The sequence below is a fragment of the Ranitomeya variabilis genome, chromosome 7 (genome assembly GCF_051348905.1).
Source record: "Ranitomeya variabilis isolate aRanVar5 chromosome 7, aRanVar5.hap1, whole genome shotgun sequence".
NCBI lineage: Eukaryota > Metazoa > Chordata > Amphibia > Anura > Dendrobatidae > Ranitomeya > Ranitomeya variabilis.
This window is the reverse complement of record NC_135238.1, coordinates 234,105,241-234,122,306: the sequence shown is the minus strand read 5'-3', so window position 1 is coordinate 234,122,306 and position 17,066 is coordinate 234,105,241. Positions and strand designations below refer to the sequence as shown.

At 48.9% G+C, this 17,066-nt stretch overlaps 1 protein-coding gene across 1 annotated transcript in view; it reads right to left on the bottom strand.

Annotated features, from left to right (window-relative positions):
• Positions 1–5,161, bottom strand: part of TMBIM1 (transmembrane BAX inhibitor motif containing 1) — a 37,760-nt gene extending 32,599 nt beyond the window's left edge. Inside the window, exon 1 of the mRNA XM_077273204.1 lies at positions 5,015–5,161. The gene's annotated coding sequence lies outside the window, so the exon portion shown is untranslated. The remainder of the gene's footprint in view (positions 1–5,014) is intronic.
• Positions 5,162–17,066: the final 11,905 nt, after the last annotated feature.

Sequence of the window (17,066 nt, the reverse complement as noted above, 5' to 3'; positions counted from 1 at the left end):
TATACCCCTCAGATATCTATATACACACAGACATCCCATAATACCCAGCACCCACTGTATACCCCCTAGATATATATATATATATACACACACACACACACACACACACACACACACACACACACACACACACACACACACACACACACACAACAACATCCCATAATGCCCAGCACCCGCTTTATACCCCTCAGATCTTATTGGTCGAGTTCATACAAGGGCACAAACACAAACTGTCACATCTGATTCTTTTCACTACAGATTTTCTGTGATGTTCATCTTAAAGCTGCAGAACCAGGAATGTTCCAGGATTTGCTCCTGTGGGAAATCGCAGCAGAGACACCAGATAGAAGCAGCTGTTAGTTCGGATTTTCCATTTTGAAAACAGTAGGGAAAAAAAAATAAAAAATAGAAACAAAATATTCACTGCAATCTCCCATCTAAGGCGGCAGCCCCAGCACTGAGGCCGATCTGCTACATTATATCATGTGCATTGGGTGATTCATATCTTTCTCACAACGTTTAACCTTTCCCAATGTTTCTCCTTTTCGTTCTCTTCTTAGAAATGTGACACAGATTGGTGATGTCACCACGGCAACCAGGAAATTTAAAAATAAATATTTTCGTTTTTAATACTCTCAGACGATACCTGTATACCTTACAACACGTCTCCCAAACAGTAATGGCCTCCACAACAAATGTCATAAGATAGAGGCACGTGCAACAAAAACAAGCAAAGCCTCGGGTGGAGTGATACTGTGAGAATAGGAATGAAGTAATATTTAAGTCACGCGAAGATGGAACAACATAGAATCCATATACAAGTTATACACTGATTTACAGGACAGCTCAGCTCACTACAAGAATTCCTCTATTTATTATTATCTTTTACTGTATATGTGTAAGATTACAATACTACCGCCCCTATGTGCAAGAATATAACTACTATAATACTGCCCCTATGTGCAAGAATATAACTACTATAATACTGCCCCTATGTGCAAGAATATAACTACTATAATACTGCCCCTATGTACAAGAATATAACTACTATAATACTGCCCCTATGTACAAGAATATAACTACTATAATACTGCCCCTATGTACAAGAATATAACTGCTATAATACTGCCCCTATGTACCAGAATATAACTACTATAATACTGCCCCTATGTACAAGAATATATCTACTATAATACTGCCCCTATGTACAAGAATATAACTACTATAATACTGCCCCTATGTACAAGAATATAACTGCTATAATACTGCCCCTATGTACCAGAATATAACTGCTATAATACTGCCCCTATGTACCAGAATATAACTGCTATAATACTGCCCCTATGTACCAGAATATAACTGCTATAATACTGCCCCTATGTACCAGAATATAACTACTATAATACTACCCCTATGTACAAGAATATAACTACTATAATACTGCCCCTATGTACAAGAATATAACTGCTATAATACTGCCCCTATGTACCAGAATATAACTGCTATAATACTGCCCCTATGTACCAGAATATAACTGCTATAATACTGCCCCTATGTACCAGAATATACAGTAACTGCTATAATACTGCCCCTATGTACAAGAATATAACTACTATAATACTGCCCCTATGTACAAGAATATAACTACTATAATACTGCCCCTATGTACCAGAATATAACTACTATAATACTGCCCCTATGTACAAGAATATAACTACTATAATACTGCCCCTATGTACCAGAATATAACTACTATAATACTGCCCCTATGTACCAGAATATAACTACTATAATACTGCCCCTATGTACAAGAATATAACTACTATAATACTGCCCCTATGTACAAGAATATAACTACTATAATACTGCTCCTATGTACAAGAATATAACTACTATAATACTGCCCCTATGTACAAGAATATAACTACTATAATACTGCCCCTATGTACAAGAATATAACTACTATAATACTGCCCCTATGTACTAGAATATAACTACTATAATACTGCCCCTATGTACAAGAATATAACTACTATAATACTGCCCCTATGTACAAGAATATAACTACTATAATACTGCTCCTATGTACAAGAATATAACTACTATAATACTGCTCCTATATACAAGAATATATCTACTATAATACTGCTCCTATGTACAAGAATATAACTACTATAATAATCCGCTCCACGTGGTTTATGTTGTCACTATTTGTAACGATTAGTTATGGCTGATTGCCTCCTCCTGGGCAGCAGAGGTTCGGTGTCGGTTCTTACACTATGCTACGAGGCTCAGCAGGTAATTATCTCGGCTGATATTTATGTAAGTGTCACGGATATTTGTGAAATTCCCTGTGAAGCCGATCCCCTCCCTCGATGCTGTGACATCGCCTGAAACTTATAACTGGAGACCGATGATGTCACTTGTGTCACATGTGATGGGACTTGTCTTAGGTAAAGCATCCAGATGGGGGGAGGGGAAATTCACTCCACCCAATGGTATCAGTGATCCCCCCTGTCTTCTGCATGTGATATATTAGCAGTTCCTACTGTTCTGAACAAGGAAGCTGCAGCTGTTCTGTGCCAGGAGGAGGCGCTCTATGATTTTTTGGGGAGAAATCCTATAATACATGCAATATGCCAGGATGTGTCTGTCTGTGATCTGTTTATGGTCTGAAAGTGAAAACACTGACTCTTTATTTAGCAAAATTGACCTGTTTGCCAACTTGTGTGTTTACTGGAAACAGTCAGCAATTTGCAGTTTACTGATCACTTTCCCTGATTATGTTCCTTTCATGTCTTTCTGTGAGGTTACAATTATTTCCTGCTTCACTACAACACTAGATGTTCATCCTGGTCATCAATCAGTCCATCATTAGTCTACAAACAAAGCAGGATCCAGCAACAGCAGCTTGCTGATGGTTTCTAAACTGCAACAGCTTTTTGTTTCCTTTATACGTCACAACCTAAAATTATCAAATAAATTCCACCAAAGTCTTACATTCCGCAGATCTTGGACTCTACACTGGTCGGTGTCGGTCTAAGCTCTGCTACATCTGGACGCCACGGATCTCTGGACCATGGACGGATTTCTAATGCAATTTGTTTGCTAAATGATGAGACGGCAGCAAAGCAAACATAGATCCCAGTCATCTGTGACTCTTCTTACTTCCCCCAGCAGAACCCAACTGGTTTTATACTGCCACTTAAAGGGGAAGTCCATCAGTCTTGGTACCTGACATGGTGAGAACGTCAGATCTCAGAGAAGCCATGACGGAGTATATTTACATGTCTGCATCTGCCCAAGGAAGTAGTGATGGAAACAGACAGATGTGGCCCCTGAGACTGGCTCCCAAGGGCCCCCACACTCACAACACTCGCTTTAGCTTTGTTTGATTTTAATCTGGAATTCATTTTAAACATTTTCAAAGCGTTTTTTTAAATGTTTCCAGTTGTTACATTTGTAGCCGCGCATTATTGTTATTGTTTCGTGTTCTTTTCTAATTTCTAACTTTTTTTTGTCATTTTTCAAGTCCTACAGAGAAGCGAATGGTGAAAATGTCATAAAAACACATCACACGTAGAGCATGGGGAAAAAAGAAGTTCAGAGACTTTTAACATTCTTTGTTTCCAGGACCCTGGTTGTTCATACAGAACCTCCCCTTTAAGTGCTGTACGTAACGGATGGCTGTAAATCATACATTACCGAAGGGCTGTCCCACACGTCCAGATAATTCCGGTACCGGAATAAATCGGTACCGGAGTTATCCGTGTCCGTGTGCCTGGGAACTCACGGAGGCCATACCTGCGGCACACGTGTGCCGCCCGTATGGCGAGTGGGTACCACACGGAGCGTGTGGTACCCACTCTGCATGGTGCTGAAGCTGCGATTCATATCATCCCTGCAGCAACGTTTGCTGCAGGGAAAATATGAAGAATAGTGTTTAAAATAAAGATCCATGTGTCCGCCGCCCCCCCACCCCCTGTGCGCCCCCCCCGCTGGTCAGAAAATACTTATCCGGGTCCCCCGTCGGCTGTCGCTCCTTCCTGGTCTGGCCGCGCCTCCTACTGTATGCGGTCACGTGGGGCCGCTCATTTACACTCATGAATAGGCGGCTCCGCCCCTATTGGAGGTGGAGCCACATATTCATGAGTGTAATCGGCCGCATACAGTAGGAGGCGCGGCCAGACCAGGAAGGAGCGACAGCCGACGGGGGACCCGGATAAGTATTTTCTGACCAGCGGGGGGGGCGCACAGGGGGTGGGGGGGCGGCGGACACATGGATCTTTAGTTTAAACACTATTCTTCATATTTTCTCTGTAGCAAACGGTGCTACAGGGAACATATGAATGGCGGCTTCAGCACCATGTGGGGGGGACAGCGCTTACTGTAGCGCTGTCTCCGGCACGCCACACGGACCCCAGACGGAGAATGTCCGTGTGAGGTGCGTGTTTTACACGGACCCATTGACTCTATTGGGTCCGTGTAATCCGTGCGCTCCCACGAACACTGACATGTCTCCGTGTTTGGCACACGGAGACACGGTCCGCACACGGTCCGCACAAAATCAATGACATCTGAACAGATGCATTGATTTTTATGGGTCTACGTGTGTCAGTGTCTCCGGTACGTGAGGAAACTGTCACCTCACGTACCGGAGCCACTGACGTGTGAAACCGGCCGTATACTGTATGTAGAGCGGATACAGTGAGTGCAAACATCAGAGAAAATATGTAATGAACCATGGGGGTGATGGGGGTCCTCCGCTCAGGGTCCTCATCCCCTCCACATATATACTGATATATACACATTGTACAGACCCTCCTCTGAAAAGCTGACAATGTAGATAGTGTGAGGGCGGCTATGCCAGCAGTGCAGACCCCCTCCCTGCTCCCCAGACCACCTGCCACACAATTCAGAGTAAACACATTTCCATGTGACATCTTGAGCTTCTATGTCCCAAATCCCCCCAAGTCCCCCCTACCCCTGGGTATCAGCAAGCCCCTCTTACCTCTGCTTCTGTCGCACCCTCCTGCCTGCTGATTTCTGGTCTGACCCGTCTATAAGTCTGGAATTAAGAGTTGGGTGTGGATAGAAGACTTTTCTCAACACAACACTCCCTTCCCAACCAGAAATACCAAATCTAGGATGTGTGACCACAGCGCCCCCTGCTAGGCCCTTCTGGGTACTGCAAGTTACACCATTAACCCCCTGCATCCTGGAAGTTGGCTGCATACATTACACAGACACATAGGTTGAAAAAAACGTCTTGGCTCCATCAAGTTTAACTTTTCTCCACCATAATTATAAATTATTTGTCACTAAATTATTTATAACTCACAATGCCATTGATACATTGACAAACAAGATGCTAAAGAAAGAGGGGTCCTGCTGCCTGCAGGAGACACAGAGGGGCTTGGTTCAAGACTGATCCGAAAACAAGAAATTATATACTTATAATAGAAAAGACGCTTTGTAGCCTGAGCCCAAATATCGCCCCAGACAAGAATTATAGAAGCTTTATCAGTGGCGTTATGTGAGGGGGTCCCCAAATGTGGAAACAAGCGTCCCCTCTGGCTTCATAGTCTATCACTATCTGGCAGCACAGGGGAAACTCTACATTCAGGTAGTGGCATCGTCAATTGCCGAATAACATGCAAATTGTATCCAAATAGTTTTGCAAATCATGTACCTGTCAATCAATTTATCCTGCAGGGCAATAATATACGCTGCAGGATGACAAAACCCCAAAACAATGGACTCTAGTGCGAGCTCTATCAATGGTGGTGCTACACCTGTAACGTCCACTATTCTGTCTTTCAGTCTTTAATTTCCTAATTTTATAATGTATCAGTATAGCAAATAATTCTGGCTGTATGCAACTACCACTACATGCATGCATATACAATCACCACTAGAGGGAGCTCACTATATACACATTGACACAGACACCACTAGGAGGAGCTCACTACACACAGATTTATACAGCCACCACTAGAGGAAGCTCACTACTTATATAAATATAGAATCACCACTAGGGGGAGCTCACTATATACACATTTATACAGCCACCACTAAAGGGAGCTCACTACACACAGATTTTTACAATTACCGCTAGGGGGAGCTCACTACATACATAAATATACAATCACCACTAGGAGGAGTTCACTTCATACAGATTTATACAGCCACCACTAGGAGGAGCTCACTACAAACAGATTTATACAGGCACCACTAGGGGGACCTTACTACATACAAATATTGGCTTGGTTCTCATGTTGAACTGAAACATTGCCACCATGGGCTATTCATTCACAATCTTTTTTTAATCGGTGTGCTGCCATATATTTTTGTTTTTACATACAGATGTAAGACAGCCACCATTAGGGGAGCTCACTGCATACATATGTATACAGCAACCACTAGAGGGACTCACTACATAACGATTTAGACAGCCACCATTAGGGGGAGCTCACTGCATACAGATTTATACAGCCACCACTAGAGGGAGCTCACTACATACAGATTTAGACAGCCACCACTAGAGGGAGCTCACTATATGCAGATTTTGACAGCCCCCATTAGGGGGAACTCACTGTATACATATTTATACAGCTACATAGATGTATACTACTAACATTAATCTGAATTGGAGCTGTATAAATCTGTATGCAGGAGCTCCCCCTTGTGGTTGCAGTGTAAATGTCTATGCAGTGAGGCATAATGATTGTCACTCATGTTTTCCAGAAAATGATATAACAATGATACATTTCTTTCAGCAATTTGACAGCAAAAATTCAAATGTAAGGATTTTTTTTAAGGGGAACATTTTCTTCTTTATAATGGTCATTTATAAAGCGATTGATAATGGCACGGAGGACACAGGCTTTATCTCTGTGCACCAATCTGCACTTTAGTCTAAATATAGTTGACTGCCCCTGAGCGGCTTAATCCTTGAAGTCAGGAGGATGAGCCTGGAGCCCCCCCAGCCGGGCCACTGTAAGTAATTACATGTCAAAGAAGAAAATCCCTGCAAGTCGCTACATGCCATCTACATCGACAGAATAACCCGAGCCGACCGAATCTCTGCGCCAAATTCTGGGAATTCTGGGCACGGAGGGAACGTGTCCTAATCTGTGATCAGCAGGGTGAAAGCAGATTGGAAACTGTATGGAGCCTGCGTTATTTCAGGTTGGGGCAAATACGGAAAGGTGATTTTCACCTAATAGGGACTCGGGCTGGAGGAGAATGATAGGTCTTATATTTATGCAAAAGATGGATTTTGGGTGGAATTTGGGTGCTGAACGCTTTCCATAGATCCTCAACACAGTGCAACAGTGATACAAAACCAGTGCTGGGAATAACTGGATCTAATGCAGACTCCTCCTTCCTGACTGTTTCCATCCTTGACTCCGCCTCTTCTACCCCTCCGCCTGCTAGAGGTACAGTTTAAAGTCAATGTTTTACCAAGTTCTACTGTTAATGCCCTTAAAGGGAACCTGTCATGTCATTTTTAGCATCTAAACTGTCCCCAGTGCGTTGTTAGTGATGCAAACTATCAATACATGTTTTTTCCATTAAAAACGGTGCTGTAATCATGTGCAAAAATCCCTTTGTATAGTTAGATTGTACCAGCTCATTTAGTGACAGGGGTGTGCTTCATTTAGTTCAGTCATGATTGTCGCCACCCACGCAGTTTGATGATGTTCCCGGAGTTGCCCTGACGTCACTCAAATCCGCTGTGAAAAATCGTGCACTTGTGCAGTGTTGATCGAGTAGCCGCACAACACTCCTGCGCCGTGACAAGCGGCACCCCTCTATGGCGTTGTGACAAGCGGCTCCCCTCTATGGTGTTGTGACAAGCGGCTGCCCTCTATGGCGCCGTGACAAGCGGCACTCCTCTATGGCGCCGTGACAAGCGGCTCCCCTCTATGGCGTTGTGACAAGCAGCTGCCCTCTATGGCGCCGTGACAAGCGGCACTCCTCTATGGCGCCATGACAAGCGGCTCCCCTCTATGGTGCTGTGACGAGCGGCTCCCCTCTATGGTGTTGTGACGAGCAGCTCCCCTCTCTGGCATCGTGAAAAGCGGCACCCCTTTCTGGCGTCATGACAAGCGGCTCCCCTCTATGGCGCCGTGACAAGCGGCTCTCCTCTATGGTGTTGTGACAAGCGGCTCCCCTCTCTGGTGTCGTGACAAGCGGCTCCCCTCTATCGTGTCGTGACAAGCGGCTCCCCTCTATGGCGTTGTGACAAGTGGCTCCCCTCTATCGCGTCGTGACAAATGGCTCCTCTCTATGGTGTCGTGACAAGCGGCTCCCCTCTATGGCGTCGTGACAAGCGGCTCCCCTCTATCGCGTCATGACAAGCGGCTCCCCTCTATCGTGTCGTGACAAGCGGCTCCCCTCTATCGCGTCGTGACAAGCGGCTCTCCTCTATCGTGTCGTGACAAGCGGCTCCCCTCTATCGTGTCGTGACAAGCGGCTCCCCTCTATGGCATTGTGACAAGCGGCTCCCCTCTATGGCGCCGTGACAAGCGGCTCCCCTCTATGGTGCTGTGACGAGCGGCTCCCCTCTATGGTGTTGTGACGAGCAGCTCCCCTCTCTGGCATCGTGAAAAGCGGCACCCCTCTCTGGCGTCATGACAAGCGGCTCCCCTCTATGGCGCCGTGACAAATGGCTCCTTTCTATGGTGTTGTGACAAGTGGCTCCTCTCTATGGCATTGTGACAAGCGACTCCCCTCTATCGCGTCGTGACAAATGGCTCCGTTCTATGGTGTTGTGACAAGTGGCTCCTCTCTATGGTGTTGTGACAAGCGGCACCCCTCTATGGTGTTGTGACGAGCGGCACCACTCTATAGCATCGTGACAAGCGGCACCTGTCATGATCTCAATGGCAAGAGAACATAGCATAAGCATATATAGGAACTAGCTCTTGGAAGATGGGAACTGAGCTGACCATGAACTAAACCTAACGCACAACTAGCAGTGGCCGGGTAGCATGCCTACGTTGATTCTAGATGCCCAGCCCAGCCGGAGGACTAAATAAAGCTAGCAGAGGAAAATATTAGTCCTAGCTCACCTCTAGAGAAATACCCCGAAAGGAGACAGAGGCCCCCCACATGTATTGGCGGTGAGTTGAGATGAAATAACAAACGTAGTATGAAAATAGGTTTAGCAAATTTGAGGTCCACTTACTACATAGCAGAAGACAGAAAGGACACTTTCATGGTCAGCTGAAAACCCTATCAAAAAACACCATCCAGAAATTACTTTAAAACTCTGGCATTAACTCATAACACCAGAGTGGCAATTCCCGTTCTCAAGAGCTTTCCAGACACAGTAACGAAACTACAGCTGTGAACTGGAACAAAATGCAAAAACAAACATGGACAAGAGTCCAACTTATCTAGTAGTTGTCTAGGAGCAGGAACAAGCACAGAGAGGCTTCTGATAACATTGTTGACCGGCAAGCAACTAACAGAGCAGCAAGGTTATATAGCGACTCCCACATCTTGATGGGAACAGGTGAACAGAGAAGATGAAGACACCAGTTCAATTCCACCAGTAGCCACCGGGGGAGCCCAGAATCCAAATTCACAACAGTACCCCCCCCTCAAGGAGGGGGCACCGAACCCTCACCAGAACCACCAGGGCGATCAGGATGGGCCCTATGAAAGGCACGAACCAGATCGGAGGCATGAACATCAGATGCATTCACCCAAGAATTATCCTCCTGGCCGTATCCCTTCCACTTGACCAGATACTGGAGTCTCCGTCTGGAAACACGAGAGTCCAAGATTTTCTCCACAACGTACTCCAACTCACCCTCAACCAACACCGGAGCAGGAGGCTCAACGGAAGGCACAACCGGTACCTCATACCTGCGCAATAATGACCGATGAAAAACGTTATGAATAGAAAAGGATGCAGGGAGGTCCAAACGGAAGGAAACAGGGTTAAGAATCTCCAATATCTTATACGGGCCGATAAACCGAGGCTTAAACTTAGGAGAAGAGACCCTCATAGGGACAAAACGAGAAGACAACCACACCAAATCCCCAACAGAAAGCCGAGGACCAACACGACGGTGGCGGTTGGCAAAAAGCTGAGTCTTCTCCTGGGACAACCTCAAATTGTCCACCACCTGCCCCCAGATCTGATGCAATCTCTCCACCAGAGCATCCACTCCAGGACAATCCGAAGATTCCACCTGACCAGAGGAAAATCGAGGATGAAACCCCGAATTACAGAAAAACGGGGACACCAAAGTGGCAGAGCTGGCCCGATTATTGAGAGCGAACTCCGCCAATGGCAAAAAAGCAACCCAATCATCCTGGTCAGCAGACACAAAACACCTCAGATATGTCTCCAGGGTCTGATTAATCCGCTCGGTCTGGCCATTCGTCTGAGGATGGAAAGCGGACGAAAAAGATAAATCTATGCCCATCCTAGCACAGAATGCCCGCCAAAATCTAGACACGAATTGGGTCCCTCTGTCAGAAACGATATTCTCAGGAATACCATGCAAACGAACAACATTTTGAAAAAACAGAGGAACCAACTCGGAAGAAGAAGGTAACTTGGGCAGAGGAACCAAATGGACCATCTTAGAAAAACGGTCACACACCACCCAGATGACAGACATCTTCTGAGAAACAGGCAGATCTGAAATAAAATCCATCGAGATGTGCGTCCAAGGCCTCTTAGGAATAGGCAAGGGCAACAATAATCCACTAGCCCGAGAACAACAAGGCTTGGCCCGAGCACAAACGTCACAAGACTGCACAAAGCCTCGCACATCTCGTGACAGGGAAGGCCACCAGAAGGACCTTGCCACCAAATCCCTGGTACCAAAAATGCCAGGATGACCTGCCAACGCAGAAGAATGAACCTCAGAGATGACTCTACTGGTCCAATCATCAGGAACAAACAGTTTATCAGGTGGGCAACGATCAGGTCTCTCCGCCTGAAACTCCTGCAAGGCCCGCCGCAGGTCTGGAGAAACGGCTGACAATACCACTCCATCCTTAAGGATACCTGTGGGCTCAGAGTTACCAGGCGAGTCAGGCTCAAAACTCCTAGAAAGGGCATCCGCCTTAACATTCTTAGAACCCGGTAGGTATGACACCACAAAATTAAACCGAGAGAAAAATAATGACCAGCGCGCCTGTCTAGGATTCAGGCGCCTGGCGGTCTCAAGATAAATCAAATTTTTGTGGTCAGTCAATACCACCACCTGATGTCTGGCCCCCTCGAGCCAATGGCGCCACTCCTCAAAAGCCCACTTCATGGCCAAAAGCTCCCGATTCCCAACATCATAATTCCGCTCAGCGGGCGAAAATTTACGGGAAAAGAAGGCACAAGGCCTCATCACGGAGCAGTCAGAACTTTTCTGCGACAACACTGCCCCAGCTCCGATCTCAGAAGCGTCGACCTCAACCTGAAAAGGTAGAGCAACATCAGGCTGACGCAACACAGGGGCAGAGGAAAAACGGCGCTTAAGCTCCCGAAAGGCCTCCACAGCATCAGGGGACCAATCAGCAACATCAGCACCCTTCTTAGTCAAATCGGTCAATGGCTTAGCAATATCCGAAAAACCAGCAATAAATCGACGATAAAAGTTAGCAAAGCCCAAAAATTTCTGAAGACTCTTAAGAGAAGAGGGCTGCGTCCAATCACAAATAGCTTGAACCTTGACAGGATCCATTTCAATGGAAGAGGGGGAAAAAATATATCCCAAAAAGGAAATCCTCTGTACCCCAAAAACACACTTAGAACCCTTCACACACAAAGAATTAGACCGCAAAACCTGAAAAACCCTCCTGACTTGCTGGACATGAGAGTCCCAGTCATCCGAAAAAATCAGAATATCATCCAGATACACAATCATAAATTTATCCAAATAATCGCGAAAAATATCATGCATAAAGGACTGGAAAACTGACGGAGCATTAGAAAGACCAAAAGGCATCACTAAATACTCAAAGTGGCCCTCGGGCGTATTAAATGCGGTTTTCCACTCATCCCCCTGCCTGATTCGCACCAAATTATACGCCCCACGAAGGTCAATCTTAGAGAACCACTTGGCCCCCTTTATGCGAGCAAACAAATCAGTCAGCAACGGCAATGGGTATTGATATTTAACAGTGATTTTATTCAAAAGCCGATAATCAATACATGGTCTCAAAGAGCCGTCTTTTTTTGACACAAAGAAAAAACCGGCTCCTAAGGGAGATGACGATGGACGAATATGTCCCTTTTCCAAGGACTCTTTTATATATTCTCGCATAGCAGCATGTTCAAGCACAGACCATTTACGGAATCTTTGGCAGTAAATTTCCGCTTCATCTTGCCCCTGAGATAGGGACATCAAAGTTTTTTCTGCCTGAAGCTCCAAATGAGGTTCGTCATAAAGCAACCCCAAGGCCAGAAAAAACGCATCCACATTGAGCAACGCAGGATCCCCTGGTGTCAATGAAAAAGCCCAGTCTTGAGGGTCGCCCCGGAGCAAGGAAATCACAATCCTGACCTGCTGTGCAGGGTCTCCGGCAGAGCGAGATTTCAGAGACAAAAATAATTTGCAATTATTTCGAAAATTCTGAAACCCGGATCTATTCCCCGAGAAAAATTCCGGCAAAGGAATTCTCGGCTCAGATACAGGTGCATGACAAACAAAATCTTGCAAATTTTGTACCTTCGTGGCGAGATTATTCAAACCTGCAGTTACACTCTGAAGATCCATTACAAACAGGTGGACACAGAGCCATTCAAGGGTTAAGAGGAGGTAAGAAGCAGCTAGACAGCAATTAAGGGCTAGGCAGCCAAACTCTGAGGGGAAAAAAAAAAAAATTTCCCTTCAACACTTCTTTTTCTCCTGCTTCAGCCCAAACAATTAACACTTTGCTGGCCGGTCAAACTGTCATGATCTCAATGGCAAGAGAACATAGCATAAGCATATATAGGAACTAGCTCTTGGAAGATGGGAACTGAGCTGACCATGAACTAAACCTAACGCACAACTAGCAGTGGCCGGGTAGCATGCCTACGTTGATTCTAGATGCCCAGCCCAGCCGGAGGACTAAATAAAGCTAGCAGAGGAAAATATTAGTCCTAGCTCACCTCTAGAGAAATACCCCGAAAGGAGACAGAGGCCCCCCACATGTATTGGCGGTGAGTTGAGATGAAATAACAAACGTAGTATGAAAATAGGTTTAGCAAATTTGAGGTCCACTTACTACATAGCAGAAGACAGAAAGGACACTTTCATGGTCAGCTGAAAACCCTATCAAAAAACACCATCCAGAAATTACTTTAAAACTCTGGCATTAACTCATAACACCAGAGTGGCAATTCCCGTTCTCAAGAGCTTTCCAGACACAGTAACGAAACTACAGCTGTGAACTGGAACAAAATGCAAAAACAAACATGGACAAGAGTCCAACTTATCTAGTAGTTGTCTAGGAGCAGGAACAAGCACAGAGAGGCTTCTGATAACATTGTTGACCGGCAAGCAACTAACAGAGCAGCAAGGTTATATAGCGACTCCCACATCTTGATGGGAACAGGTGAACAGAGAAGATGAAGACACCAGTTCAATTCCACCAGTAGCCACCGGGGGAGCCCAGAATCCAAATTCACAACAGGCACCCCTCTATGTTGTCGTGACAAGCGGCTCCCCTCTATGGTGTTGTGATGGGCGGCTCCTCTCTATGGTGCCATGACGAGCGGCTCCCTTCTATGGTGTTGTGACAAGCGGCTCTCCTCTATGGTGTTGTGACAAGCGGCTCTCCTCTATGGTGCTGTGACAAGTGGCTCCCTTCTATGGTGTTGTGACAAGCGGCTCTCCTCTATGGTGTTGTGACAAGCGGCTCTCCTCTATGGTGTTGTGACAAGTGGCTCCCTTCTATGGTGTTGTGACAAGCGGCTCTCCTCTATGGCGTTGTGACAAGCGGCTCCCCTCTATGGCGTCGTGACAAGCGGCTCCCCTCTATGGCGTCGTGACAAGCGGTTCCCCTCTATCGCGTCGTGACAAGCGGCTCCCCTCTATGGCATCGTGACGAGCGGCTCCCCTCTATGGTGCTGTGACAAGCGGCACCCCTCTATGGCATCGTGACAAGCGGCACCCCTCTATGGTGCCATGACGAGTGGCTCCCCTCTATGGTGCCATGACTAGTGGCTCCCCTCTATGGTGCCATGACGAGTGGCTCCCCTCTATGGTGCCATGACGAGCGGCACCCCTCCATGGTGCCGTGACGAACGGCACCCCTCTATGGTGCCATGACGAGCGGCTCCCCTCTATGGTGCTGTGACGAGTGGCTCCCTTCTATGGTGCCATGACGAGCGGCACCCATCTATGGTGCCGTGACGAGCGGCTCCCCTCTATGGTGCCGTGACGAGCGGCTCCCCTCTATGGTGCTGTGACGAACGGCTCCCTTCTATGGTGCCATGACGAGCGGCTCCCCTCTATGGTGCCGTGACGAACGGCTCCCTTCTATGGTGCCGTGACGAGCGGCACCCATCTATGGTGCCGTGACGAGCGGCTCCCCTCTATGGTGCCGTGACGAGCGGCTCCCTTCTATGGTGCCGTGACGAGCGGCTCCCCTCTATGGTGCCGTGACGAACGGCTCCCTTCTATGGTGCCGTGACGAGCGGCTCCCTTCTATGGTGCCGTGACGAGCGGCTCCCTTCTATGGTGCCGTGACGAGCGGCACCCATCTATGGTGCCGTGACGAGCGGCTCCCTTCTATGGTGCTGTGACGAGCGGCTCCCTTCTATGGTGCCGTGACGAGCGGCTCCCCTCTATGGTGCCGTGACGAACGGCTCCCTTCTATGGTGCCGTGACGAGCGGCACCCATCTATGGTGCCGTGACGAGCGGCTCCCCTCTATGGTGCCGTGACGAGCGGCTCCCTTCTATGGTGCCGTGACGAGCGGCACCCATCTATGGTGCCGTGACGAGTGGCTCCCTTCTATGGTGCCATGACGAGCGGCTCCCCTCTATGGTGCCATGACGAGCGGCTCCTCTCTATGGTGTTGTGACGAGCGGCTCCTCTCTATGATTCTGTGACGAGCGGCTCCCCTCTATGGTGCTGTGACGAGCGGCTCCCAACTATGGTGCTGTGACGAGCGGCTCCCCTCTAAGGTGCTGTGACAAGCGGCTCCCCTCTATGGTGCCGTGACGAGTGGCTCCCCTCTATGGTCCCATGAGGAGCGGCTCCTCTCTATGGTTCTGTGACGAGCGGCTCCCCTCTATGGTGCCGTGACGAGCGGCTCCCCTCTATGGTGCTGTGACGAACGGCTCCCTTCTATGGTGCCATGACGAGCGGCTCCCCTCTATGGTGCCGTGACGAACGGCTCCCTTCTATGGTGCCGTGACGAGCGGCACCCATCTATGGTGCCGTGACGAGCGGCTCCCCTCTATGGTGCCGTGACGAGCGGCTCCCTTCTATGGTGCCGTGACGAGCGGCTCCCCTCTATGGTGCCGTGACGAACGGCTCCCTTCTATGGTGCCGTGACGAGCGGCTCCCTTCTATGGTGCCGTGACGAGCGGCTCCCTTCTATGGTGCCGTGACGAGCGGCACCCATCTATGGTGCCGTGACGAGCGGCTCCCTTCTATGGTGCTGTGACGAGCGGCTCCCTTCTATGGTGCCGTGACGAGCGGCTCCCCTCTATGGTGCCGTGACGAACGGCTCCCTTCTATGGTGCCGTGACGAGCGGCACCCATCTATGGTGCTGTGACGAGCGGCTCCCCTCTATGGTGCCGTGACGAGCGGCTCCCTTCTATGGTGCCGTGACGAGCGGCACCCATCTATGGTGCCGTGACGAGTGGCTCCCTTCTATGGTGCCATGACGAGCGGCTCCCCTCTATGGTGCCATGACGAGCGGCTCCTCTCTATGGTGTTGTGACGAGCGGCTCCTCTCTATGATTCTGTGACGAGCGGCTCCCCTCTATGGTGCTGTGACGAGCGGCTCCCAACTATGGTGCTGTGACGAGCGGCTCCCCTCTAAGGTGCTGTGACAAGCGGCTCCCCTCTATGGTGCCGTGACGAGTGGCTCCCCTCTATGGTCCCATGAGGAGCGGCTCCTCTCTATGGTTCTGTGACGAGCGGCTCCCCTCTATGGTGCCGTGACGAGCGGCTCCCCTCTATGGTGCTGTGACGAACGGCTCCCTTCTATGGTGCCATGACGAGCGGCTCCCCTCTATGGTGCCGTGACGAACGGCTCCCTTCTATGGTGCCGTGACGAGCGGCACCCATCTATGGTGCCGTGACGAGCGGCTCCCCTCTATGGTGCCGTGACGAGCGGCTCCCCTCTATGGTGCCGTGACGAGCGGCACCCATCTATGGTGCCGTGACGAGCGGCTCCCCTCTATGGTGCCGTGACGAGCGGCTCCCTTCTATGGTGCCGTGACGAGCGGCTCCCCTCTATGGTGCCGTGACGAACGGCTCCCTTCTATGGTGCCGTGACGAGCGGCTCCCTTCTATGGTGCCGTGACGAGCGGCTCCCTTCTATGGTGCCGTGACGAGCGGCTCCCCTCTATGGTGCCGTGACGAGCGGCACCCATCTATGGTGCCGTGACGAGCGGCTCCCCTCTATGGTGCCGTGACGAGCGGCTCCCTTCTATGGTGCCGTGACGAGCGGCTCCCCTCTATGGTGCCGTGACGAACGGCTCCCTTCTATGGTGCCGTGACGAGCGGCTCCCCTCTATGGTGCCGTGACGAGCGGCTCCCTTCTATGGTGCCGTGACGAGCGGCACCCATCTATGGTGCCGTGACGAGTGGCTCCCTTCTATGGTGCCATGACGAGCGGCTCCTCTCTATGGTGCTGTGACGAGCGGCTCCCCTCTATGGTGCCATGACGAGCGGCTCCCCTCTATGGTGCCATGACGAGCGGCTCCTCTCTATGGTGTTGTGACGAGCGGCTCCCAACTATGGTGCTGTGACGAGCGGCTCCCCTCTATGGTGCCGTGACGAGTGGCTCCCCTCTATGGTCCCATGAGGAGCGGCTCCTCTCTATGGTTCTGTGACGAGCGGCTCCCCTCTATGGTGCTGTGACAAGCGGCT